The 25,090-nt window shown below is 48.4% G+C and overlaps 1 long non-coding RNA gene across 2 annotated transcripts; it reads left to right on the plus strand.

Annotated features, from left to right (window-relative positions):
- Positions 1–48: 48 nt before the first annotated feature.
- Positions 49–24,552, plus strand: LOC138984177 (uncharacterized). Of its 2 annotated transcripts, XR_011461435.1 has the most exons (5): positions 49–1,256; positions 4,614–4,747; positions 17,651–17,820; positions 17,973–18,067; positions 18,478–24,552. It is a non-coding gene; the product is annotated as an uncharacterized lncRNA (long non-coding RNA). The 2 variants fall into 2 exon arrangements; XR_011461434.1 differs by having other exon boundaries at positions 17,973–24,552.
- Positions 24,553–25,090: the final 538 nt, after the last annotated feature.

Raw genomic sequence — 25,090 nt, forward strand, 5'->3', positions numbered from 1 at the left:
CGGCCGGGAGGCGGGGCCTGCGCCCAACTACTACAGGAGGAAGCCGAGCGCCGCTGGGAGCGCCCGACAAAGTTGCCGACCTGGCGACGGCCACGCGTTTGCGTGCGTGTGTGAGTGTGTAAGAGCGCGGCCGGAGATACATGCGCGTGTGCGGGTGCTCCAAGGCAATGGCCGAACGGACTTAACTAAAAGCGAATCCCAGCTCCGGTTGCAGCTAAAGAAAGGCGAGAGGGGATGGTCTGCGCTGGGACAGCGTTCCCCCTCCCCTCCAACCCCCTCAGGCTCCTGGCTCGCATCACACCCGCAACTGGCTAGGAAAGTTTCCTCTTTCTGCCTTTTGTAATTTAGTTGAGATTCCCAGCCCCGAGGCCTTGACAGATTGGAGAAGTTTCCTGGACACAGTGGTGCTCGGGGCAAGCTGGGCACAGATGGGAATTCCTGGCGGTGTGATGCTTTGCATTAAAAACAAAAAATCCTCCAAACTATTTTAAGATAGGAGCAGAAAGCACTAGATACAGGACTCTGCCTGAGCGGCTGCCCCATCTTCTTTTCGCCCCGCCGTGGTGGGCCTTGCCACACCTTAGGTGTCAGATTCTTGCCCCTCCCTCAATCCAGACGGATTCTGGGCTGGGCTGCAGGGATCCAGGTGAGAGACTGGACTTGCATCATTTACAGGCGGGTGGCAGGGAGGCCCGGGCAGCCCTGAGTCAGCCCGCGGCGGAGCATCGCGTGCCCCAGAGGCTGGAGCTTGAAAGGCAACTTTACGCGTCTCCAAACATACTCTTCCATTTTCCCAAAGCGCTACTCGCCGCCGCGTTCTGTGTTCCCTTTACTCTTCATTCATCGGATGGAAAAGGTCAAAAAAAAAAAAAAAAAAATTCTCCCTAAACCCTAAAAACAGAACCCGAGGAAATTCTCTCCGTCTCTTCTCCTTTCTTGTTCGAGCTCCCTCCCCAAGCACGGCCGGGGCTGGATCGCCCTCGACTGCTTTCTCCCCCCGGCTTGCGGAAGCAGGGAGAAAGTTGGGCGCCGCTGGGAGCGCCTCTTCCCCCGCTGTGTGTGTACGTGTGCACGCTCACGTCTCCCCCGCGCCGAGGCCGGGGACAGGAACTGCTCCGGGCACCGTCAGTCCGACGGCGCAGCTCTGGGGGCTCGTAGGGCAGGGGGAGGGCGGGGACGCGAGCGCAGCGCCACTCACCCCGGGTGACGCGCTTTCGCCCCTCCCCCGCCGTCTCCACCCTCCTGCTGGAGAACAGGTGAGCTTGGGTACCAGCTCCAACCCCTCGCCCCCGCCCCGCTCCCAGCCCGCGCCCTCTGCGGTAATGCGCCCCGGAGGTTTCATCACCCACTGCCCGCGGCGACGCGGCTCTGGGTCTCCGCGGCGGGGCGCACGGAGCGCCTCATTGGGGCAGCCTTGTGACACGGTTGGGGGAAGGGGTGCGGAGACGCCGGGGCCAGGTCGTGCTCTGTCAGCCGTTCGACTTCCCAAGCTCCCCTCCCAAGGTCCCGGATGCAGGAGGGCGTTAAGAACGGGGATGGGGGCAGGGTGGGCACCAGTGGCTGCGGCTGTCCAGTGTCCAGCGGCCCAGAGGTGGGAGAATGATAGGAGGGGGTGGGAAAGGCACCTTCGAGTAGGCCCTCCCAGGGGTTGCAGCGCCTGGGAGCTAGCTGCTGTCCACCATCCCCATCCGATTTCAGAACCCCAAGAAAGGGTCACTTTGAAGGTCTGAGTCTGCGTCGTGACAAAAAACTGATCACTCGTGCCCGTGATTCCAATAACAATGACCTCTTACAGCCTCAAGAGTTTTGGGGGGAAGGAGGTGGGGTACAAGTCCATTATATTAATAATAGATGGTGCGCACTTCCCACTCTGCTTTTGTTATGGTATTTATTTCCTTTATTAGTTTATGAAACACCATCTCCTGTAGATTCTTAACAGACAAAACATAACAAAAAAACCAACAGCAGTCTGGCCTCCCACGAAGTCCATAAGCCTCTGAATTTCCTGGGTAGGCTTTCTTTCCTTGGAGAGCCTCTTTTGTAGGTGAGAATATGAGTAATATTGGCATTAAAAAGGGCATCTGGTCTCTTGGCTCTTTAAGCAACACAAACAGGAGCGGTCTAGCAGGTGGGAGCAAGCCCACCTTTGTGGGATGCAGACACTCTGAGTCTTCTTGTTAGAAGGCTGGGCCACCACCTGGAGTAGGGGCCAGGCAGATGCAGGTCTCTGGGCTCCTGCATCCCAGAGCTGGGGCACAGCCTTTTGCCACCACAAGGCCCTGGGACTGCCCTCAGAGGACCTGCATCAGAAAAATTCATCTTGAAGCTATTTGCTCCAGTTTCACAGGGGACATTCGTGTCTCCTACCTGAGCCACCTGCCCCTTTTAGAACTAAAAAAAAAAAAAAAGTGGTAGTTGTATTTGCCGTATAGCAAGTACAGTTACCAGTTCTTAAGAGTTTTATATTCAGACCACTTAGCCAGAGCCAGACATCCAGAGAAGAATGCCCATCCCAGTCTGTCCCATCAGGGCTGAGAAAATTCTGCAGAAGCAGGAGGCAGTGTACTGGGATTACCAGTCGAGGCCACGGGCCTGGGGTCAGAGTAGGGAGAAGAGCTCAGGCTGGTGACTGTGCTGTGATCTTCCCTTTCTCCTTCTAGCCTTATAACTCAGGCCTGGTTTGGCAGCCTGTGGCTGGTGACAGTAGGGAGTAGGTAAGAGGCAGTAATAATGATAGTATTATTATTACTGTAAAGGAAACATGAATGGGGAACAGACACTGGGCCATGCATTGTGCTTGCAGATTTGGTCTCTCACTAGGTGGGAATTGAGCCTTTGGAGATGTAAGGACAGTCCAGCTGGTATTGCCCTGAGATTCAGCAAGGGTTCTTGGCTGGATGGGCCCTCCTTCTCAGTTTAAGACCCAACTGGCAGTGGGAAGGATGAGGCAGGCTCCCTTCGTGACATCTGGGGGCTTCTGTGGTTAATGCGTGGAACCGAAGTTTTCCTCTCTGACTCTAATTCACCAATTAAAACCAAACAGTGAGGGGGTTAATTTGGGTTTAAGTTTGAAAGGGGAGAGGATACTGACAAGTGGAAAAGGAACAGAGGGTATCATAGGAGGGAAAAGCATCAGGGGTAAATGAACAGAAGGGACGGTGCATTTCATAGGAGGAATAGGAGTTGCCCAGTTTGGTATTCAAATGCAAGATAAAGCTGTCAAGGGCGTTTGGGGCCTTGTTGCAGGGCCTTTGTGAACAAATCTGTGCTCACCAGAGAAGATTTTGTTATCTCATCCTGGTGGCATTTAGGGATGAAACTCCAGGATGCTCTTAGACTAGATTCCCTTTTGGAGTTAGGAAAAGGTCAGCGGCCCAGAGCTGCACTGTGAAGGAAGGGATGGATGAGAGGAATGCTAAGTAATTAGTTGGAATCTTTATGTGGATTGCTGTGCCTAGAAGGATGTTCTTACTTGGTTGTGAGCAGGTGGTGCCTTGGAGGATGGGAAGTTGTTGAATGATGAGGCAGTGTTGTGTAGGTTGATGTTAATACTTGGTGGCTGGTCCAGGCTGTCTGAGTTCCAAAGCCAGAGTGGGAAACGTGGCTTCCACGTGTAGAGCTCCTCCTCCTGCAAGCCACGCCCCCTTGGGGGCCCGACTGTCTGGACTGATGGCACCACCTTATGGTCAGAGAAGGAACTGCCTGTCCAAATAGTGGACTCTCTTCCAGGCTCAAAGACCTGAGACACTAACACCGGGTCTTCCACCTTCTCCTCAATTTCCTTAGCAAATAAGTTAATACAGATTTAGACAGTCTCCTCCTTGCAACCACATGCTTTAATCACCCCATCAAGGAAATCTCATTCAGACTTTTTGCTTTTCCTCCCCCATCCTTTGATGTGAGCCTCAAATCTGTTCTTATCATGGCTCCTTTGTGTCATGTCTGTGACGGAAAATGGCAAAAAAGGTGTACACGTGAAACCGGCCAGACAAAATAACAATAAAGTGCTGCTACCAGCCTCCAAAATAAGTAGAGGTCTTTCCCTAAAAAGTCTCTATCTTTCCCTTTGTTTTCTTTCATTGATCGGGTTGTTTCATTAAATGGAATTCAAGAGAAGGGATACTGTATCATCCATCTTTGAGTCTGTGTATTGGTGTTACAACAAAATTGCTCTCCACTCATTTTCACAGTAGAAGTCCAGGGCCTCAATAACATTATGAGTTAAGAAGACTTTTGTGGGGCTGCTCTGGAAACCTCACCATCATTTATAGTATTGTTTATTGGAGGAAAAACTATCCTAAGTTCCCAAAATAACCAAATCCCAAAGGTTTGGAGTACACCACTTTTGTGAATGGGACATTTCCTCTATGTTGTAGATTAATAGTCAAACCATAGTTGTGGACTGACTGGAAACAAAAGATAAATGAGAATTTAAAAAACCCCAAGAGAATAATAATACTGTCTCCTCACCGTAAAGAATCAAAAGCCGTAATCATCAGGCGTCCGATCATGGTCTGAGTTTTGTTTGTGCCTTGCTCTGAAGCCTGCATAGTATTCCACTTGGCATCTCTGTTTTCCTCGGGTCGTGGTTTTTGCTTCCTCACTGTGTGCAGAGACAAAACTCCAGGAGGAAGTGTCCCAGGATCTGCCGAATCTCTACAAGGAGTGCTCATGGGGCCTGGAGGGGAGGCCCTCTGGCCTTGGAGCACTGTGGCGCTTTCTCTACGATGGGTTTGGTCGGAGAACTGTGAGTAAAGGACGAGTTGTTGTTTTACTGTGTGTGTGTGTGGGGGGGCAATTTTCCAGGGAGCCAGATTTTGAAAATCTTCATGAAATGATCAAATCTGTTAATGTGATTTAACCAGCAGTATGCCATTAGGGTCCATGGAACTACATTTTCATTTTTGAGTTTTTTTTTTTTTCTTGAGGAGTTCTAACTATTTGTAAAGGTTAATATTTCATGATTTTGGTTCTTTTTAAAATAAATCTTGCAAAGATCAAAGAGAACATTTACTTTTTAAACAAAAACAGAATAAAACCCATTCTATCTTGAATGTACCATGTAGGACCATTGGGGCCATGTATAAATCTAAGACTTTATGAAATCTGATTTTTCTTATATCTTGAAACACTTTTCATTTTATCATCCTTGGAATTATTTTATCATTACCCATCAATTATTACCACTTATACTAAAAAATACTAAAATAATAAGAAAATGAAAGAATGATGGCATCACCACCCAGAAAGATGATGCAATAGTGAAATAAATCATCATGATTGCATCACCCTTCAGTTTTCTTATTACATTGCTTAGAGGATTACATCATCTTTCAGGAAAGTTTAAAAGAGGCTAGAAGATACCATCTTTGTAGTTTTATTATTATTGCTTTCATTGCATGCCATTGAGAATAGAGAATTTTTCATTGCCTGCATAAAATGGTGAAGAGAAGAAAAGGGACAAAGGAAAATGTTTTTACAGTAGTCAGACAAATCGGAAGAGACAGTAGTGGCAGTAAAATTCACTTTGTAAGCAAAGTCTCAGACCCTGAGTTTTACCATACAATAATCTAGAGGGGTTTCTCACACTCCAGAATCGACAAACAATATATTTTTGAGGACAAAGAGAAAATATGATATTCTCATCCAGTTAGTCATTCAAGAAGAATGATTTCATCACCCAATATTTTGCAATAAGAACCGGGACCATCCTGTTTTGCTCGAAGAAGCAGGAACCAATGTTCTTTTACCTTTTGTGGTGTTTGTTTAACAAAATTTTCTTGACACAGTTTGAAGGGGACAAATGACAAAATCAGGTGTGTTTGCAAAAGTGATCCGGAGAATATTCTTGCCAGTGTTTATAAATGTAAAAATGAAAAGGCTTTGCAATTATGGAGAAAGATGACCATCTTCTCTTTAGCAAAGTTATGACCCATCAGAGGTTTCAAAAGTACTGGTTTTATAATGCAAGAAGAACCAGAAATGACAATAAATTAGGACTTATTGGAGAATTACTTGAAATATGGAATTAGTATTTGTGAGATGGATCTGCCCCAGGTTCACATCTGACAGCTCGTGAGTAGTTAATTGCATGTAGAGAATATTGCTCATTTTGAATTTATATACCTTCAAAGTCAGGAGAATAGGGAATGAAAATGTGCTATATTTAAATGATTGAACGAATTTTGTAGTAAAAATGTAAAAACTATCCCTTTATTATTACTTCTGTAAATTACTCAGAAAAATAAGAAGACTTCCATTGGACCAGATGATGACAGCTTTTTCTTGCTGTACATACAGCAGGGCCTGAGGTTACATACATAGAATATTTTAAAAAAAGTCAAATAAACTCCTTCAGGTAAGCAGGAGCCAGTGTAGAAGACTCCGTCCATCTGTCTATTCTCAGCCCTTCCACCACCCCACTTTCCTTAAAGCTTGAAATGGCAATCCACTCCAGTATTCTTGCCTGGAGAATCCCACGGACAGAGGAGCCTGGCGGGCTATAGTCCACAGGGTCTCAAAGAGTTGGATACGACTGAGCGACTTCACTCACTCACTCACTCACTCAAGGATTAATGACTGTTTTACAGCAGGGTGCTTTGAATGAAAGACATTGTCATATAGCCTCTCCGTTTTTTCTCCCCTTTAGTGGAACTCAGTATTTCTCAAAATTCAATGGGGGTAAGAATCGCTGTATATGACATAAAATATGGATACTGCATTTTAGTGTATGGTAGGCAGGATTTGTAAGGTTCATTTTGACCATTCAAGAATTTTTACTTTGTGTGAAGACTTTACAACCAACCTGTCTTAGTCCACTGAGGTGGCCGTAACAGAATACCATTGTCTGGGTGGCTTAAACAACAATTTTCTTTTGGCCTGCCTGTACGGCTTGCCTGGTTCTTAGTTCCCTGATAAGGGATTGCAACTGTGTCCTTGGCAGTGAAAGTGCAGAGTCCTAACCACTGGACTGCCAGGGAGTTCCCACAAATGTTTATTTCTCATAGTTCTGGAAGCTGGAAACCTGCGATCAGGGCGCCAGCCTGGTTGGGTTCTTGGTGGAGGCCTGCTTCTTTGATTATACATAAAAAGAGGGAGAGAGAGAGAGATGCTGAGAGAGAGCTCCATCTCTATAAGGGCATTAATCCCATCATGAGGGTCTCACCCTCATAAACTATCTAATTACCTCCTAAAGACTCCACATCCAAATTCCATCACATTGGGGGTTAGACTTTCAACTTAGGAATTCAGGGAGGACACAGACATTCAGTCTATAGCACTGAGCCACTCTGACATTGATTCATTCAGTAAACTTTTGTGTGTGTATGTTTTAGACCTGGTGTTACATACCGGGCAGGAAGGAAGAGCTAAACGCAGGCATTGCCCTTCTGACTTCCCTGGTGACTCAGATGGTAAAGAATCTGCCTGCAATGCGGGAGACCTGGGTTTGATCCCTGGGTTGGGAAGATCCCTTGGAGAAGGGAATGGCAACCCACTCCAGTATTCTTGCCTGGAGAATCCCATGGACAGAGGAGCCTGGCGTGCTAGTATCCATGCAGTCGCAAAGAGTCGAACACGACTGAGTGACTGTCACGACTGCCCTTATAGCAGCATCAATCTAGAGAGGAGGAAGCAATAATTTTTCGAGCACTGTGTGGTCAGAATTACTATGGAGATGAGATCAGGGTATCCTGGGAACTCAGAGAATGGTTGCCCTCAACCATTGACACCTCAGTGGTTGACGCTTTACGAAAGGTGTCAAAGATGAACATTACTAGTTTTTACTTTCACTTACAAAACAGGAATTGAAGAGGAGAATGGTTAGGAGGCATTTGGAGGGTGGAAACAGGGAGAAAAAGCCTCCAGGCAGCAGGGCCCAGAGGAGTGAGAGAGAGCAGGCAGGATGGGGAGCTGGGTGGTCTGGTGTGGCCGGGCAGGATGGTGTTTGTGGAGGAGAGGACTCTCGGCTGGACACTGAGTGGGATTAGACCCTGAGGGCCTATTGTGTCTGTCTTCATCTGCAAGTAACGGAAAACCCTGAGCAAAAACCTTATTAAAGGCAAGTGTTTTACTCCCCAAACCTCCGAGGGGGGAACACACTGCGGAGTCAGGTAGCAAGTGTAGAGGTGGTTTTGAGAAGCGTGTGGGGGGCAAAAGGACAGGATAACCAACTTGTACACTTGAGGGGTAAGTGGGAAACATGGCGGCAGCTTAAGCCTCCCTTTACCTGCCCTGTGCTCCCCCCTTCTCTTCCACTCCCCACCCACATCTCCCAATCAACGCTGTCACTGCTTTTCTGGGTGTGTGTGTGTGTGTGTGAGCCGCTCAGTCTGTCCAACTCTTTGTGCCCACTAGGCTTGTAGTGGGCTTGTAGCCCACTTGGCTCCTCTGTCCATGGAATTCTCCAGGCAAGAATACTGGAGTGGGTTACCATTCCCTTCTCCAAAGGGTCTTCCTGACCCAGGGATTGAACCCAGGTCTCCTGTATTGCAGGTGGATTCTTTTACTGTCTGAGCACAAAGACCAGGAGTAATCTTCCATATGGAAACGAATCATTTTCTCCTTCCCTTTGCATGCCTCTGTGTGGGACTTATCAATTCATGCTGTTTCTGACTCCAAAATACCTGTCAGCTCTGTTCACCTCTCTACATGTCTCCCGTCCAAGCCTCAGTCATCTCTGTCTTGTCCTACTGTGGAGCTGACCATCTGCTCTCTCGCTCCCACTTTTGCTCACCAACACTCTATCCAGTCCTAATTCTCTGCACTGTAGCCAGACTGATAAAATAAAACAAAACAAGTAGCCAACAAAAATAAAACCCGAACCCGATCCTGTCACTCTATTGCATAACTCCAGAGGCCTCCTTAAAATCCAGGTCACACTCCTGACCATGGACCGGACAGCCTGGTTAGATCTGGCCCTGCTGGTTTTGCAGACCTCAGGGGACTCACTCCCTCAATCGCTCCCTTCCAGCACCTTCTTTCTATGCTACTATTAGGCCAAGCTCTCTCCTGCCTTAGGGCCTTCATACAGGCTGTTCCTGTAAATTAGGGGCCTTGATCAGTTATTACACTGTTGCCTTATTTTGTTTGTTGTCTTTCTCCCACCCAAAATGTATTACAAGGGCCCTGAAGGAGAGGGTATTATCCAGCATGTTCAATGTTCAGTCCCCAGCACCCACTACCCTGACTCACAGCAGATTGTGTGTGTGTGTGTATGTTTGTGTGTGTGGTTGTTGCGTGATGAAATGCCTCCTGGTTCCATTAGCAGAACTAGGACTTCCAGAGGGAAACCCAGTTTTGGGGAAAGACGGTGGCTGTAAAGGGTTAGTGGGCCATCAAGGTGCGATATGCAATGCACAATTCAACAACACCCTCCTGTTTTGCATTTCATAGTTCAGCCAGGACCCTGATTCCATACTACTTTATGCTGAGATAATTTCTAGGTTAAAAGTATTTTCATATATGGGGCCCCTTTAAACCTCTCTACAACCTTGGGAGGGAGTAACATTATTATTCCTTTACAGATGAAACTGTAAATCTCTCAAACTCAGAGATTCTTATCCAAAAATCACATATAGCTGGAAGGCTTCCTGTCCAGATTTGAATGTAGGTATTCAGATTTCTAGATCTTTGTATTTTATTGTTGTTCTGAGTTCATAATCTACTTCTCCATCCCCAGCAGTGACAATAAGGCTTGTAGATCGTGTTGCAGAACATTTTCATTTTGATGATGAGCAAAGTGAACTTAGCTTGATGGCCAGAGGAATCCAGTGGCCATGTATGTGCGTATATGTATATGCATTTTTTTCTCCTGAAGACCTTAAAACCTTGAGAGAGACGGAAGAACTAGGAAAGGAGAAAAACAAAGAGAAAAGTAAAAGAAAGTCCTCAGAAGAAAGAAATGAACAACAACTAAGATAAGATTATAATCTAAAAGAAAGTCACAGAATGTGTTTTAGACTCTTCTTGTTCTTTGGCTAGGTTACAAACAAGAAAGATGTGGATAACAAGATAAACTAGACATACAAAACTAAAGCAAGAGGGCTGCTAAGTGACAAGAAAAGAGTCCCCATGTACATGTGTGTGGAGGCGGCCAACGGAGGGAGAGGCAGGCCAGAGGGATGCTCTGCAAGCAGCCTGGGTTCATCATTAGCAGCCAAGTGACGGTCACTGCAGGCTGGTGGGTGTTTAGGAAAGACAGAGACACAGAGACACCGTCGTCACGGACGGTGGAGAAGCAGACGGGAAAGGAGAGCTAATCTGTGGAGTGTGGAGGTTGGGGCAGCTTCTCGGGGGTGGGGATTTAGGTGCTGCGGGCTTCAGATCTTAGCCTTGGTGCTCATTTGCTGTGTCTCCTCAGCTAGGTCCTTAGCCTCTCTGTGCTTCAGTCTGCTCATCCTGTTTCAGGATCATGCTGTGTGCTTCACAGGTTGCTGCAGGATTAAACGAGACAGCGTGTCAAGTGCCTCGCTCTGTGAGTGCTTCTCCCGGCTTTTTCCCGGGCGATCAAAGCTAGCGGTGGGGGCTGTGGCAACTCTCTGACCCACATCTGGGTGTGAGTAAGAACCATGACCTTCTGTTGCTTGGGACACTGTCAGATCCTCAGAAGCAGGAAACAGAGTCGGTGAGCTGCCCCCTCCTCCTACCTTGAGTGATAGTGAGATTGGGGTGGGTTTCATCTGGGGGCTGCTGTGTAGGCGGCAAGTGGATCCATTTATATTCACAGGTTACTGTGTGCCGTTACTTAGCAAATTTGCTTTTTCAAAATGCCTTAATGGACCGCTATAGTAAAAAGAGAAAAATCTTTTCCTTCGTATGTGTGTGTCGGCCAAATGATATTTTTAGAGATTTATTTTTGTGTGTTCATGATGTTCTTGAATAATGTTTCCACAAGTACAGTCAAAGATAAAACATGCAGTGCACAAAATCTGGTCGTGCGTGTCTTAGCATGTGGCTGTCTCTTGAGCAGCCCCGGGCCCCGCTTCCCCAAGCTCTGCGCTGGCCGTGTCTCCTCAGGAGGCCTTGTGTGAGCTGGCTTGCTGAGGCCAGGCTGGGGGGTGGTCCTCGTCCGGTGTCACCCCTCCCCCATTTCCACCCACAGCGCGGCTCTCTGTCTGGACTCGCGGAGGCTCACTGGGTTAAGAATCCACCTGCTCAGTTGAGAGATCAGCCCGGAGTAAGCTGGAGTCTCTCTGCTGTAATTCCAAATTCTGAATAGCTCCCAGTTCTGATGCTTTGTGGTCAGCGGGGTGGGGCCATGTGCTGTGATCCCGTGGATGGGGGCCCATCCTGGGACTCCGTGGGCAGGGTGGGGGCGGGGAGCAGTTCCCTAAGATGGGACCTCATGGTAGACAGGGCACCAGGAGGCACCCAAAAGTGTCAGCTCTAGAGATCTGGAGGGAAATTCGGCACTTGTGAATCTGCCTCTGTTCCCACTCAGCTACACCCAGCTTTCTGGGCTCCTAGGTCAGCGTAGGACTGGGCAGGGAGATGGCTCTCCCAGCCACCACAGAGAGGGCAGCACCAAGAGTCTGGGAGGCAGGAGAGCCGGACCAGGAAGCAGAGAACTGAAGAGCTCTAGAACTGGGTCTACTTGGAGCCCGGCTGGAGGGTGCCGGGGTCCTCGGCAGAAGAGCCTTGCCATCGGGCTTTGGGGGGTGGCTGTCAGGGTGACAGAGCTGCCCAGGACGTGACCTGCCGGTGTCTGCTCCTTTCTCACCGCCTCTAAAAGTGAGGTCCTCTGGTGACTTTTGCTGCTGTAAAGTCATCGGAGTCTGGAGTGGCTTCTTGGGATCTAGGTGATGAAGTCAGAGTGGAAGGAACATTCTAAGCACCTCGGAACTGATTAGGGTCTCCATGACTCTTCCTGAGCCCCACCCTGGGGTCCCTCCAGCCAGTCACGGGCTCCCTTTTCTTGTCTCCCCAGTGCTAAAGTCAGCTTGTCTCTCTTACAGACTTTCGTTCCATTCTCTCCCAGTTTCCTTGTTCTTTCCAACAAATTAATGGAAAACTTCCTGAAGTCAGGGGTGGCTGTGGGCGTTCTCTTTTCTCTGTGACTCACAATCCTGGACATGGCAAAGGGTCTCGGTGAATATTTGTCCACTGAATTGAAAGCGGTTTGTAAGTCTGACCTGTTCCCAGTTAACCAAGGACCAAAGCGGGCCTGTGGGCTGGTTCCATATCTACGCAGTTAATGTCAGCATCACCAGCCATGAGTCATTTGCTTATTGCCTTTGTGGCTTTTACCAAACCTGCATTCTACCCATGTGTTTACTACTTTTCTCTAAAGTGGCTTATGTTTTTCACTTAGAAAATTAATTTTAACAGGAAACTTTATTCCATACCCATGCATTAAAACCAGTTTTTATCTTCCTGGAAATGGAAGATACACATCTCTTCAGTAGAAAGCACATGTCCATCACCCAGTGAGTGATCTCAAGGTGTCCAGTAGCACACACATCACACTTTGGGGAATTCTGATTTATGTGATGGGTGAGGATGCATTCAGAAGAATGCCCGCTCAAAAGAATGCCAGCTGGCCCTGGGCACACTTCTGGATCTTGGGCGACTTGCCATTCTGTGATCTGCGGTCACAGCAGCCAGGCGCTGCTACCTGCTGTGGCTCTCACTGAAAAGGCAGCTTTGGTGACCGTTGAGAGGGCCCATGAAAGGGCTGTGGTGCCTTTCTCTCGTCTCTGGGGACCCCCTGCTCTTTGCCCTCCTGCCCCATTCCAGGCTCCTCCTGGCAGAGTAGAAGCCACTCTTTTGTCCCCATCATGGGAACAGCTATGGTGGAGGAGGTAAAGCAGACAGAGGAGCTGGGGGAGGGAATGAGGAGAGGGAGGGGACAGAGGAGGACAGGAAGGAAGAAGAGGAGGAGGGCGAGGATGAGGGGGAGGAGATGAGAGAGGAGGAGGAAGAGGCCAGGCTGTGTGGGCTTAGGGAACAAAGCCTGGGCAGTTGTCTTGGAGAGGAGAGAATGGGGTGAGGGGTTGGACAGTGGAGGAGAGGGGTGGAGGGTTGGCCATAATACTTTGCAGCAGGAAAATGGTTTTGGGTGAGAGGGAGAAAATAGCACAATGTATATTTGTCTCTTGAGTCTTAAGACCTTGGCTGGGTGGACAAGCACAAAATCAACATTTTGGTTCTTATGTTGCAATTGGTAACCCTTCTGTAGGGTGAAAGGTTTTATCAGTAAAAGTGAAAGCAAAGTCGCTCAGTCCTGTCCGACTCTTTGCGACCCCATGGACTGTAGCCCGCCAGGCTCCTCCATCCATGGGATTCTCCAGGCAAGAGTACTGGAGTGGGTTGCCATTTCCTTCTCCAGGGGATCTTCCCGACCCAGGGATCGAACCCGGGTCTCCTGCATTGTAGGCAGACGCTTTACCATCTGAGCCACCAGGGAAGTAAAAGGCAAGGTACAAATGTAAAAGCAATAGGTTATTTTTTAGGGCAAAAATGGTCTCTCTCTGTGTTGGATGTTTGGACTTGCCTTAATCACCAGTTTGGATTTTGGCAGGTTAAGAGGTCAAGTGACACAGCAGATCATCAGTATACCTCCAGGTTCCAAATCTGTGTTCTGGCTCAGCGTAGACACGAGGCTCCTAGAGCCGACAGGGACCTTGGTGTGAAGCATCTCCTGAGCTACTTCCAGCATACTCAGCATCTCTGGAATCTGACTGTGAGTCTGGTGGGGGACTTGCCTGGCAGGTGAAGCCCTAGCTTCTCAGGGCCCCTCCAGTATCATCCAAGCTGTGATGCTGGCCAGCCCCTGTCTTCTGGACCATGGACCTCTGGCTCCTGGGCACAGATCATGGTGATTTAGGACAAGTCTTTGCAAGGATGTTGGGAACCAGTGTGCCTGGCTAAGGACTGGAGGGGGCATTGCAAGCTCCTGGCGAGTGTTCTTCTTCTCCCTCCAGATCAGGGTACCCAGAGGATGCTCCAGGCTGTTGTGCATCTGGGTGGGTAAACCAGCCACCATATGTGTATGCTTGTGGAGTTCTGCATTTCTCTTCTTGCTTTATTTCAGACAGGGCTTTTAGCCTCTCCACACCTAAGTTGACAGTCTAATTTGAATCCCAGTTCTGCCACTTGCTAACTGTGTGACCTTTGGCAGGTTCTTAACCTCTCTGTTCCTCTATTTCTCTGTAAAATGGTGGTAATTATCGTACTGCATCTCTTTAGGGTTGTGGTGATTCAGAGACTTGACATACATTAGCATACAGAGCTCCTTGAGTTGTGTCTGATGGTCAGTAAGCACCATGGAGAAGTGTGAGCTGTTGACATCATCTGGGGCTGCTGCCTCTACCATCTCTTGTTTAAAGTAGTCTTTTATTTTTTCAAGATCCAGCTGTTCCTCTTTTTCCACCACCCCTGTTGTGCCAGGCAGGGGTCTGAGGCAGTGCTGGTTGGTGATCACCAACCATCACCTAGTGATGCTATGCTAGCCCTTCCGTCCTAACACTGCTGCTAAGTCGCTTCAGTCGTGTCCGACTCTGTACGACCCCATAGACGGCAGCCCACCAGGCTCCCCCGTCCGTGGGATTCTCCAGGCAAGATCACTGGAGTGGGTTGCCATTTCCTTCTCCAATGCATGGAAGTGAAAAGTGAAAGCGAAGTCGCTCAGTTGTGTCCGACTCTTTGCGACCCCATGGACTGCAGCCCTCCAGGCTCCTCCGCCCATGGGATTTTCCAGGCAAGAGTACTGGAGTGGGGTGCCATTCACTACCACCACACTAACCTTCATCCTTGCCTTGAGCCTCAGTATCCTGTGAACCGCAGAGTGAATCATCTACTTTGTCTATCAAGGAACAAGGTGCTGCTCCTCCTGCCCTCCCCCGTGGTCAGCTGCCCCCTCTCTCCCCCAGTTTACGCTCTCTCAGTGGCCTTTGTCTCTGTTACCTGCTCCTCCACTTTCAGTAACCGGTCCCCACCTCGACCCTACTAGGTGTCTGGGTGCTAAGTAGACCTCCACTGAAGTCCAGCGCACGTCCACCCATCGTCTCCTGGGGGTCCTCTGCTCACCCCTCTGGGGCTCAGAAGGGCTGGGGAGAATTTCAGGGAGAAACTGCTTCAGCCTCCCACTTTGATCACACGGCCCGTGCCCCAGGCTGTATTCTTCTCTCAGGTCCCCTTGCAGGTGGGAGAGCCCCTGAGGGCAGGTCATGTTTCTTCCTGGGGTTATGCCTAGCTGCTTGGTCGCTGTGCTGCTTCTGCCATTTGGAAAGCTTCTGCTTATACCCTGGTCTGCACGATGGCTCTCCACTCCCTCTGTGGCCTGGCTGGCATCTGTTGATGGCCCGTCTGACTTTCTGGTTCCGTCCCCTTGGTTTCTGGGCTCTTTGGCGCCATGCTCTGAGGCTCAACTCTCCAAACTGTTCTTTTCGGTCTCTCCCTGGGAGATGCCACCAGATGAATTAGCACTGGCCCATTTCTCTCTGTGGTCACCTTGAGCTCTGCTCTGAGTGTGGTTGTGTCCCCTGGGGGCTCAGTGAGTACACCCTCAAGACCCAGGACCCCCAGCCTGACCTCCAAGCTGGCTTCTGCTCTTGATCCCCACTGCTGCCTTTGGGGATGGGGGTGTCCTTTGCGGCTCAGGCCCCAGCACTGTGTCTGTCCCTTGCATCTGTCTGGGCTTCCTGCCTCTTGTAGCCATTCATCCTTCCGCTCAGCTCCTCTCCTCTCACCAGTCTGGGATCTGGTCCTTCCCTTGGGTGGATTCATGCAGATTTCTCAGTGGTCTGTTCTTCCTGGTTTATCCTCAGGCTCCCTGCAGACTGCAGAACTGCCTGTATCATGGGAAACCTTCAGTGAATCCAGAGGCTGGGTCATGCACCCCAAACCTCTGAGCACAGAGTGCAGAACATCCGAGCTGACACCCAAGTGGCAGTTCCTGCCCCGTGATCCTGTTTTCAGCTCACTGCCTTCAGCTCTCTGACCCACCATTCTCTCCTCCACCCAGCTGGGCTCCACCATCCACAGCCTGCCCCTTCTTGCTTCCTCTCTGGAGGCCTCCTGGGAGCTTAGTTTTACGTGTCAACTTGGCTGGGTCGTAGGCCCAGCTGGTCAATCAAATGGGAAGCTAAGTGTTGCTGCTAAGGTATTTTGTGGATGTAGTTAGCATCTACAGTCAGTTGACTGTAAGTAAAGAAGATTGCCTGGATGATGTGGGTTGTTCCCATACAGTCAGCTGAGGTGTCCCAGAGAAGGAACTGTGCCTGCAGAATGCAGTATCAACTCCTTCTGTGTTTTCAGCTCACATTCTGTCCTAAAAATTCAGACTCGTCAGCCCCCATGATCACAGGAGCCAGTTCCTTACAAAAAATCATCCTGGGTGTGTGTGTGTGTGTTCAGTCGTGTCTGACTCTTTGCGACCCCATGGACTATAGCCCACCAGGCTCCTCTGTCCATGGGATTTTCCAGGCCAGAATACTGGAGTGGGTTGCCTCCAGGGGATCCTCTAGGGGATCTTCGCGACCCAGGGATCTAACCCGCGTCTCTTGCGTCTCCTGCATTGCTGGTGGATTCTTTACCACTGTGCCACCTGGGAAGTGTGTGTATATGTGTGTGAACATACACACACACAGATATGTGTGTATATAGTCCTGGTTCTGTTCTCTGTGAACCCTGGCTGTGAATACCTCCTGTGGCTTGGCCCAGACCTCACTTTCTGGACCCCTTCTCTGAGTAGCCAGCCTTCAGAAGCCGTGCCTTCCCACCTGCTCTGAGTGCCCTGACTGGATCCCTGTGGTTTTGCTCACCTAGTGCCTGATAGGGTTATATAGCTCTAAGGCTGTACACCCACAATTCCACTGCTGAGGAGAGGTATCCATTTTGTGCTTTTAAAAAAAATTGAAGTATACTTGATTTACAATGTTGTGTTAGTTTCAGGAATACAGTAAAGTGACTTAGTTATACATACATATATGCCTGTTGTTTTCAGATGCTTTTTCCTTATCAGATCAGATCAGTCGCTCAGTCGTGTCCGACTCTTTGCAACCCCATGAATTGCAGCACGCCAGGCCTCCCTATCCATCACCAACTCCCGGAGTTCACTCAGACTCACGTCCATCGAGTCAGTGATGCCATCCAGCCATCTCATCCTCTGTCGTCCCCTTCTCCTCCTGCCCCCAATTCCTCCCAGCATCAGAGTCTTTTCCAATGAGTCAACTCTTCGCATGAAGTGGCCAAAGTACTGGAGTTTCAGCTTTAGCATCATTCCTTCCAAAGAAATCCCAGGGCTGATCTCCTTCAGAATGGACTGGTTGGATCTCCTTGCAGTCCAAGGGACTCTCAAGAGTCTTCTCCAACACCACAGTTCAAAAGCATCAATTCTTCGGCACTCAGCCTTCTTCACAGTCCAACTCTCACATCCACACATGACCACTGGAAAAACCATAGCCTTGACTAGACGAACCTTTACCTTATAGGTTATTACAAAATATTGAGTATAGTTCCCTGTGTTATACAGTAGAACCTCATTGGTTATCTGTTTTATTTATAGTAGAGAGTATGTGTTAATCCCTAATTCCTGATTTGTCCCTTCCCCACTCCCTTTTCCGCTTGGTAACCATAAATTTGTTTTCTCTGTCTGTGGGTCTATTTCTGTCTTGTATTTAAGTTCATTTGTATCATTTTTTTTTTTAAGATTCTACATGCAAACAGTATAGTGTGATGCTGGTCTTGGTTGGCTTGCTTTGCTGAGTATGGTGATCTCTGGGTCCACTTCGTGCTTCTCTGGCCCTGCTTCAACTCCCAGAAGAACTGGGCACATAGTGGGTGGCCACCAGGTCTTCGCTGGATGCCTGTGGGGAACCGGTGAGTTGGGGATGGGGGTGGCTCTAAGCTGATTGCAAACACTCTCCTAGATTCCTGGTGGGGGTAATCAAGGGTCTCTAACCCAAGGTCATTTTTCAAAGAGTTGGTTTATTCCTTTTTTTTTTTCTTTAATATTTATTTGTCTTCTCTAGGTCTTGAATCCCAGGGACGGGGGAGCCTGGTGGGCTGCTGTCTGTGGGGTCGCACAGAGTCGGACACGACCGAAGCAACTTAGCAGCAGCAGCAGGTCTTAATTACAGCATGCAGATCTTTAGTTATGGCGTGTGAACTCTGAGCTGTGGCGTGTGGGGTCTAGCTCCCTGACCAGTTACCGGACTGGGGCTCCCTGCATTAGGAGCAAGGAGTCTTAGCCATTGGACCACCAGGATGTCCTAGTTTATTCTTTTGTGTTTGTGACCTGAGGCTCTAAAACGTACCCAGACTACATTTCTCCCCCCTTGTTCTCTGATTCTATGCCCAGCAGTGGTTTCCAGATCATAAGATATTATACAAATTCAAGTATAGCAGAGGAGACTAAGCCTTGGAACTCCTGAGTGTCCAGGTGATCATTTGGTTGGTGGATACAACTTGGTTTTTGTGTTGCTTAGAACTGCATCTTGCTGGTGGTTGAGTATCATTCTGGGATTTGTCTCCTAGGTGGCCAAGCCTTGGGTATCTCTAAGGAGTTTCAAGTGGAAAACCACGAAGTGGCTGTATGCATTCAGACGGCTGGGTAACCTGCAGGACGGGTGCAGCCTCAGGACCGGCGGCCCAGCCTCCACCGTCCAGCTCAGTCCTTCTGTGTCCCTGGTGATGTGACACCACATTCACTCAATAAGCTCCTTGAGCTTTTCAGTTTTAACAAAAGCCACAGCCTTCCCGGACTTTTCTTTTATGGACCTAGTACATAACCCTGCTGTACATCTGCTGGGATGTTTTGAAATTGACAGCCCTCCTGCTTTCTCTTTTAACCAAACTCCACTCCTGTTGGTGAGTGAGGTGGAATTAATGAGCCCGTGGACAGCATGGCAAGTCACTTTTGAAATGACCCAAATTCCTTTAATTTTGTTGTTTTTAAGGAAAGGTCAAATAATTGGGGGAAAAAAAACTTTTGATGAGGAGTTATACTTAGGGTTTACAAAAAAGCACACTTTGTTGATAAAATATGAACTGTTTGAAAGATTTATAAGAGTCTAAAATCCTGCATAGCCCTTCAGAATTTGAAGCAGCAGGAAACCACTGTGATATTTTTAAAGCAAGTATTTATAAAAGTAATTGGGTACTCTTGATGTGGAATAAGGAGGAAAAAAATAACGGTAAGGAAGCTATATTGGACTTGACATAAAAGTGAGGTATGTAATTTGGGAGCAGAAGGAAGGGCAAGTGACGCGTACACACAGTACCTGCGGGCCTCTCGCCCTGCAGAGCTGGAGGCAGGACAGAATGGTGCTGGAGGGAGGAGGGCTCTGCAGGGCCCACGAGCAGTGCTCAGGTATCGCAGCTAATGTCTGAAACTCCAGTGTAAAACTCCGAGGCCCTCTAAAACAGATTCCATGCAAATGGGACAGAAAACACATGTTTCTGAGAACATTTTGGTTAAAATTAAAAATGTGGCAGAGATTGTGCCAATAATTTACTCGAGAATATCCAAACCAGATGCTGCTAGCCGGTAATTCCAAGTAACTTGCCAAAATTATGTATTTACTTTAATCCTAGAGATGAAGTTAAAATATGCATGGTTTTTGTTATTTGTGGTGTAGAAAAAAAAATCTGATGTGACTTCAGCTAATACCGGGTAGAAGACAAAGAAATGGGCAAGGTATGTCTATTAACTGCTGCTCGAACCCATAGTGGAGTAAAATTGCTGAAAAAACAGTTTCTCAAAAAGTGCAAGGCTTTGGGAAGTTAGGCAGACATTTTTGGGTAGGATGTTAATTCTTGAAACAACAACCTTGCATTAAGACAGTGTTTCTACCGGTAACAGTTCTAATTCCCGAGTGGCTCCCACTCACGGACGTACTATATTATGGATGCCAAACATTTGGATGCAAATGGAAAAAAAGTTCACTCATCTCTCTGATTTCTGTTCTCTATAAAGCCAGATAATCATATAGTGGAACTAGCTGGTCAGCAGACATTTTTGGGTTCCTATTTAGATATTTAGCATCTATCTGGACAGAGGCAATTTAGTTTAGTAGGTCAACATGCAAGCTCTGAAGTCAGACTAGATGGGTTCAAATTCTACGTTGTCATATATAAGCTGCAGCTGCTGCTGCTAAGTCGCTTCAGTCGTGTCCGACTCTGTGCGACCCCATAGACAGAAGCCCACTAGGCTCCTCTGGGATTCTCCAGGCAATAACACTGGAGTGGGTTGCCATTTCCTTCTCCAATGCATGAAAGTGAAAAGTGAAAGTGAAATCGCTCAGTCGTGCCTGACTTAGCGACCCCATAGACTCCAGCCTACCAGGCTCCTCCATCCATGGGATTTTCCAGGCAAGAGTACTGGAGTGGGTTGCCGTTGCCTTCTCTGATATATAAGCTATGGGGTAGTTATTTAAGTTCTCTGTGTTTAGTTTTCTCATCTCTAAAATGAGTGTAGTAACAGTATCTACCTTGTAGAGTTGTTCGGAGGGTTAGATCAGTTAGTACTTGGTATAGTACTTAGTATAACACCTGAACACAGAAAAACCCTAAAAAAAATACTACTCGACTTCATTCTGTATGACCTGGTAGCAGGCTTCCTGTTCCATCTAATTTGTATGTGGCTCTAGACTAGTCCTTCTAAGATGCACATCTGATCTCTGTCAGTCCTTTGGGGTCTTTCCACAGTGCCCCCCAGCCCCTAAACCATTCCTACAGGATGAAGCCTGGCTCACTAGCATGGCAGGTAAAACTTCCTGCCCAATGGACCTGTACTTGGCACACAGGCTCCAAGAAGTGTTTGGAGGTTTCTGAAATGTGCTACCTATTCAGGTAAGGAATGAGGGATCCAGGCACCATGCCCATTTTATGGGATGAGTAGTGGTGTGGGCTTCAGTCTGGGACGGAACCCCACTTCTGACTGGGTGCTGTTTGGGGTCTGTCTTATTGTGCATAATTTGAGGGGCATTAAAAAGCAGAGACATTACTTTGCCAACAAAGGTCCATCTAGTCAAGACTATGGTTTTTCCAGTGGTCATGTATGGATGTGAGAGTTGGACTGTGAAGAAACCTGAGTGCCAAAGAATTAATGCTTTTGAACTGTGGTGTTAGAGAAGACTCTTGAGAGTCCCTTGGACTGCAAGGAGATCCAACCAGTCCATCCTAAAGGACATCAGTTCTGGGTGTTCATTGGAAGGAATGATGCTGAAGCTGAAACTCCAGTACTTTGGCCACCTCATGCGAAGAGTTGACTCATTGGAAAAGACCCTGATGCTGGGAGGGATTGGGGGCAGGAGAAGGGGATGACAGAGGGTGAGATGGCTGGATGCCATCACCAACTGGATGGACATGAGTTTGGGTAAACTCCGGGAGTTGGTGATGGACAGGGATGCCTGGCGTGCTGCGATTCATGGGATCGCAAAGAGTCGGACACGACTGAACTGAACTGAACTGAGGAACCAGGCAGCTCTCTCTGCTTCCAGATTCCTGCTTGGGTTTGGTCCGTCGTATGATATGGTGCCACCAAGGAGTCAGGTCCGACGACAGCGGGGCTCTGGTCCTGCCTCTGCCCCTCGTTTGCGGGTGGACCTGATTGGCTTCCTAGGTCTCTGTGGAAATGGAGGAGGCCTGTCGGGATGGGGGCGTGGCTTCCCTCCAGAGGGTGGAGAGACACGATCAGGGGGAGGAGGAGGGCCTCCCTACTTGCCCCTCTGCCTGGCTCTTGGCTCTTGGCGCCTGCTCGCGCTCGGGACATGTGCCGCCCGTGCCTGGTCCACAGGAGACCCCAGTCCGGTGCCCATGGATTGAAGAAATGATTTGTGTCGTTGGTGACACTTCGGACAGTCCTTCACTCGTGAACAGTACTCTCTTCCCTTCCGGTCTGATAATCAGCTCCTCCACCCAGGCTCCCTCTGCATTAGCCAGCATAATCCTGCGGTTCACCTTGGGGAATTGACATCTTTCTTCTGGATGCTTCAAAAAATAACCTAAGTGCTCACTAGGCTCCATTCCTGCAATTTGCCTCCTATTTCTTACACTTGCCCCTTAGCTTTGGAAACGATCCGGGACCTCTCTGGCTTTACAGAAGGGACAAGGGTCTCCCTGGAGGACTGCAGCTTCTCTACTGCTGCCCCTCCCCCAAATCTGTAGAGAGGCTGCTCTTCAGGGCACCTCCGTTATTGACCTGTTTTCTTCCTGATTATCCTTCTCACATGAAGGTGGAGTATCGTGCAAGCTGTCCCCAGGGAGGGCTCTGCTTTTTGTCTTGAGTTGAGAAGCAGTTGCAAAACTGCTGGCTTCTAGAACTTGCAGTATGCTCTGAGGGTATTGATGGTGTTAGCCTTAAGCAAGGAAGATCCCTGCCTGCTAAGAAGTTTCCATCAAGGCTCACTTTTTTGCTCTTTTCCTAGTTTCAAGAAAACTTCAAAAAGTAAGACACCTCCTCCCTGCCCCCCACCACCGCCTTGGGGGCAAGAACCGTACCAGCTATCAGACACACTTGAGACTGCGGTCATTGTCCCAGCCAGAAGAGTCCAGCCCAAGAATGTGTGGGTTAACCCGTGCGCCCCGCCAGAAGGAGGGTTTGGGGCGGTGACCTGCCTTCTCTGAGCGCGGGCGGTGGGCCACACGGCGCTGCCTGTGCAGTGCGGTACAGTGCTGGTCATTGACACCCTGTGCGTCTGCAGGGAGAGTGGACTAAGCAGACCTTTTTCTTCTTTAAATCCGAGGAATGTGTGAAAGGCAAGAGTGTCCAGCCAGAAAGGAGTGGCCACTGACTGTGCCTCTGGCACTCCCCCCCCCCCCGCCCCAGCCGGCTCTCCCGGCCCCTCCCCAGCCACAGCCTTGCTTGCTGTCAGTTTGTCAACAACTCGGACTGAGGTGCTCTGTCTTGGGGCTCTGTAGGTGCATGGCAGACAGAAGAGGTGGCATCTGCTGCTGCTTCAAGCAAGGGGTGGAGGGTCGACTCCCCCGGGAAGCTGTTTATTTCTGTTGAGGAATTCTGCTGGCAATTAGGCCAGGTTGCCGCTGTGAAAACACAAGTGTGTTGGTGATGGTCTGGTGCTCATATGCACACGCATGCACACATCCTTGTCCCTGCGGACACACACGTGCACCCATACCTCCACATGCACACACTTACAGGCTCTTGTGCCCCCTCCCCCGCTGCATGCCCCCGTCATTCATGCAGGAGCTTGAACACACTCACACACACATGTGGACACACACTCACTTCACAGATCCTTTATTAAGCCGGAGAACATAAACATCAAACAACACCCTATTTATAGAAGCAGTAAACCGAGCAGAAACTAGTACGATCCATGCCAACCCTAAATCTCAAACTTTTCTCTCTACTCTTTTTAACTGGGAATGCTTCATCTGTTTCCTTCCCTCTGTCTCATTCCGCTCTGAGAGGCTGCTGCTTCTTCCCATGCTTTGGCTTTGAAAGATGCCCTTGAGCCTTATTTTCGGCTCTGACCAGGATGAAAGCGCTCACTCTGCCTTTTCTGGGCGTTTCGTGGCCTCTGGGATCAGGCTGCCTGGGGCTGTAGGGCGACTCTGACACTTCCTGGCTGTGTGAACTGGAACAAGCCGCTCTTTATGCCTCAGTTTCCTTTTCTGGAAGATGGGGATCGTCACAGTACCACCTTTCAGGGGTGTCTTGAGAATTAAACGCTGAGCCCAGTGTCAGGCACATAGATATATCCGATAAATAGTAATGATGATTTGTTTCCTCCTGCCCCTGACTAGTCTTCAGAGAGTCTCTTGGCTGTCTTGGGCTCTGATACTCAACTACCTAAGTGTTTGTGCTTTGTGCGAACAAACGGTCCTTCTTTTCCACCTGAGCTGGAAGAGAAAGAGCCAGCATGATTAGACACATTTTTTCATGATTCCTTTCTTTAATCCATAGGCTTCTGTGTACCTGACTGTCTCTGTTTTCACTCTTTTGAGCTATAGTTGGGATTATTCCTAATTTGCATCACATGGTTTCTTAGCAACCATCACTAATATAAGATCAGGTACAAAAATACTTTTGGTTAGAATTTCAAACGTCTTAGTTTATTGTAGACCATTGCTTTAAAAAATATTTACTTTGATTCTTTTCCTACATTATTTCAAAAGTAATGCGACTTCATTGTAAACTATTTAGAATGCTCAGATAATCAGAATGAAAATCACCCTTCTGTCAGCATCCTTCCAGTTTTAAACATGTATATATTTGTACCAAATGGGAATTGGTGTACACATTCGTTTTGCAAACAGCCCCTACCTCCATTTCACAATGTTCATCTGTCCATCATGTTTTTAAATGATTTTTTAAATTAAAATTGTATTTTATTATATAAATTGTATTGAAGTATAAATTGTATTGTATTGAAGTATAGTGGATTTACAACATTGTGTTAATTTCTGCTGTACAGCAGAGTGATTCAGTTATATATACATAGACATTCTTTTTTTAAAAAATATTCTTTCCCATTATGGTTTATCATAAGATACCAAATATAGTTCCCTGTTTTATACCATAGGAACTTGTTATTCGTTCTATCTATGATAGTTTTCATCTACTAACCCCAAACTCCCACTGCATCCCTCCCCCACTTTTATATGATTTTTTTTAAAAGATAGTATTTTAAATCAGATGAAATGTGGCTTCTCCAAGAGAAGCACCGTTCCCGTGTACACGCTCAGCGGAGAGGGGGTGGCCGTGTGGTGGTAGTGAGCTGGATTGGCTGCATCCAGGAGCGGCCCCGCTGTGCACTCCTGTGGGAAGGGCAGGGAGGATGCAGTTAGAATGTGGGTAGGGAAAGCACCTCCCCCTCCTGACTTTGTTCTTGCAACTGTAGATGGCTTTCAGCCCTGGTGTGAGTAGACGGATGGACAGCCTGCTGCCATTGGCATTTACTGACACCAGGGCAGTTACAGGGAAATATGGACTCCTTGGGACCTGGCCATGGAGCTGAGGGATGTAGGGCTCGCCTCCCAGGGAAGCAGGCGGTGGTTCACAGAGATGCAGGAGCCAAATTATCTGCATTCAGGTCGCACTGCTGCTGCTTGTATGTTGGGCAGATCTTTCTCTGTGCCTCAGTGTCCTCAGCTATGAAATGAAGATTCTCTCTTAATGCAG

This window comes from Bos mutus, chromosome 20 (genome assembly GCF_027580195.1).
Source record: "Bos mutus isolate GX-2022 chromosome 20, NWIPB_WYAK_1.1, whole genome shotgun sequence".
Lineage (NCBI taxonomy): Eukaryota > Metazoa > Chordata > Mammalia > Artiodactyla > Bovidae > Bos > Bos mutus.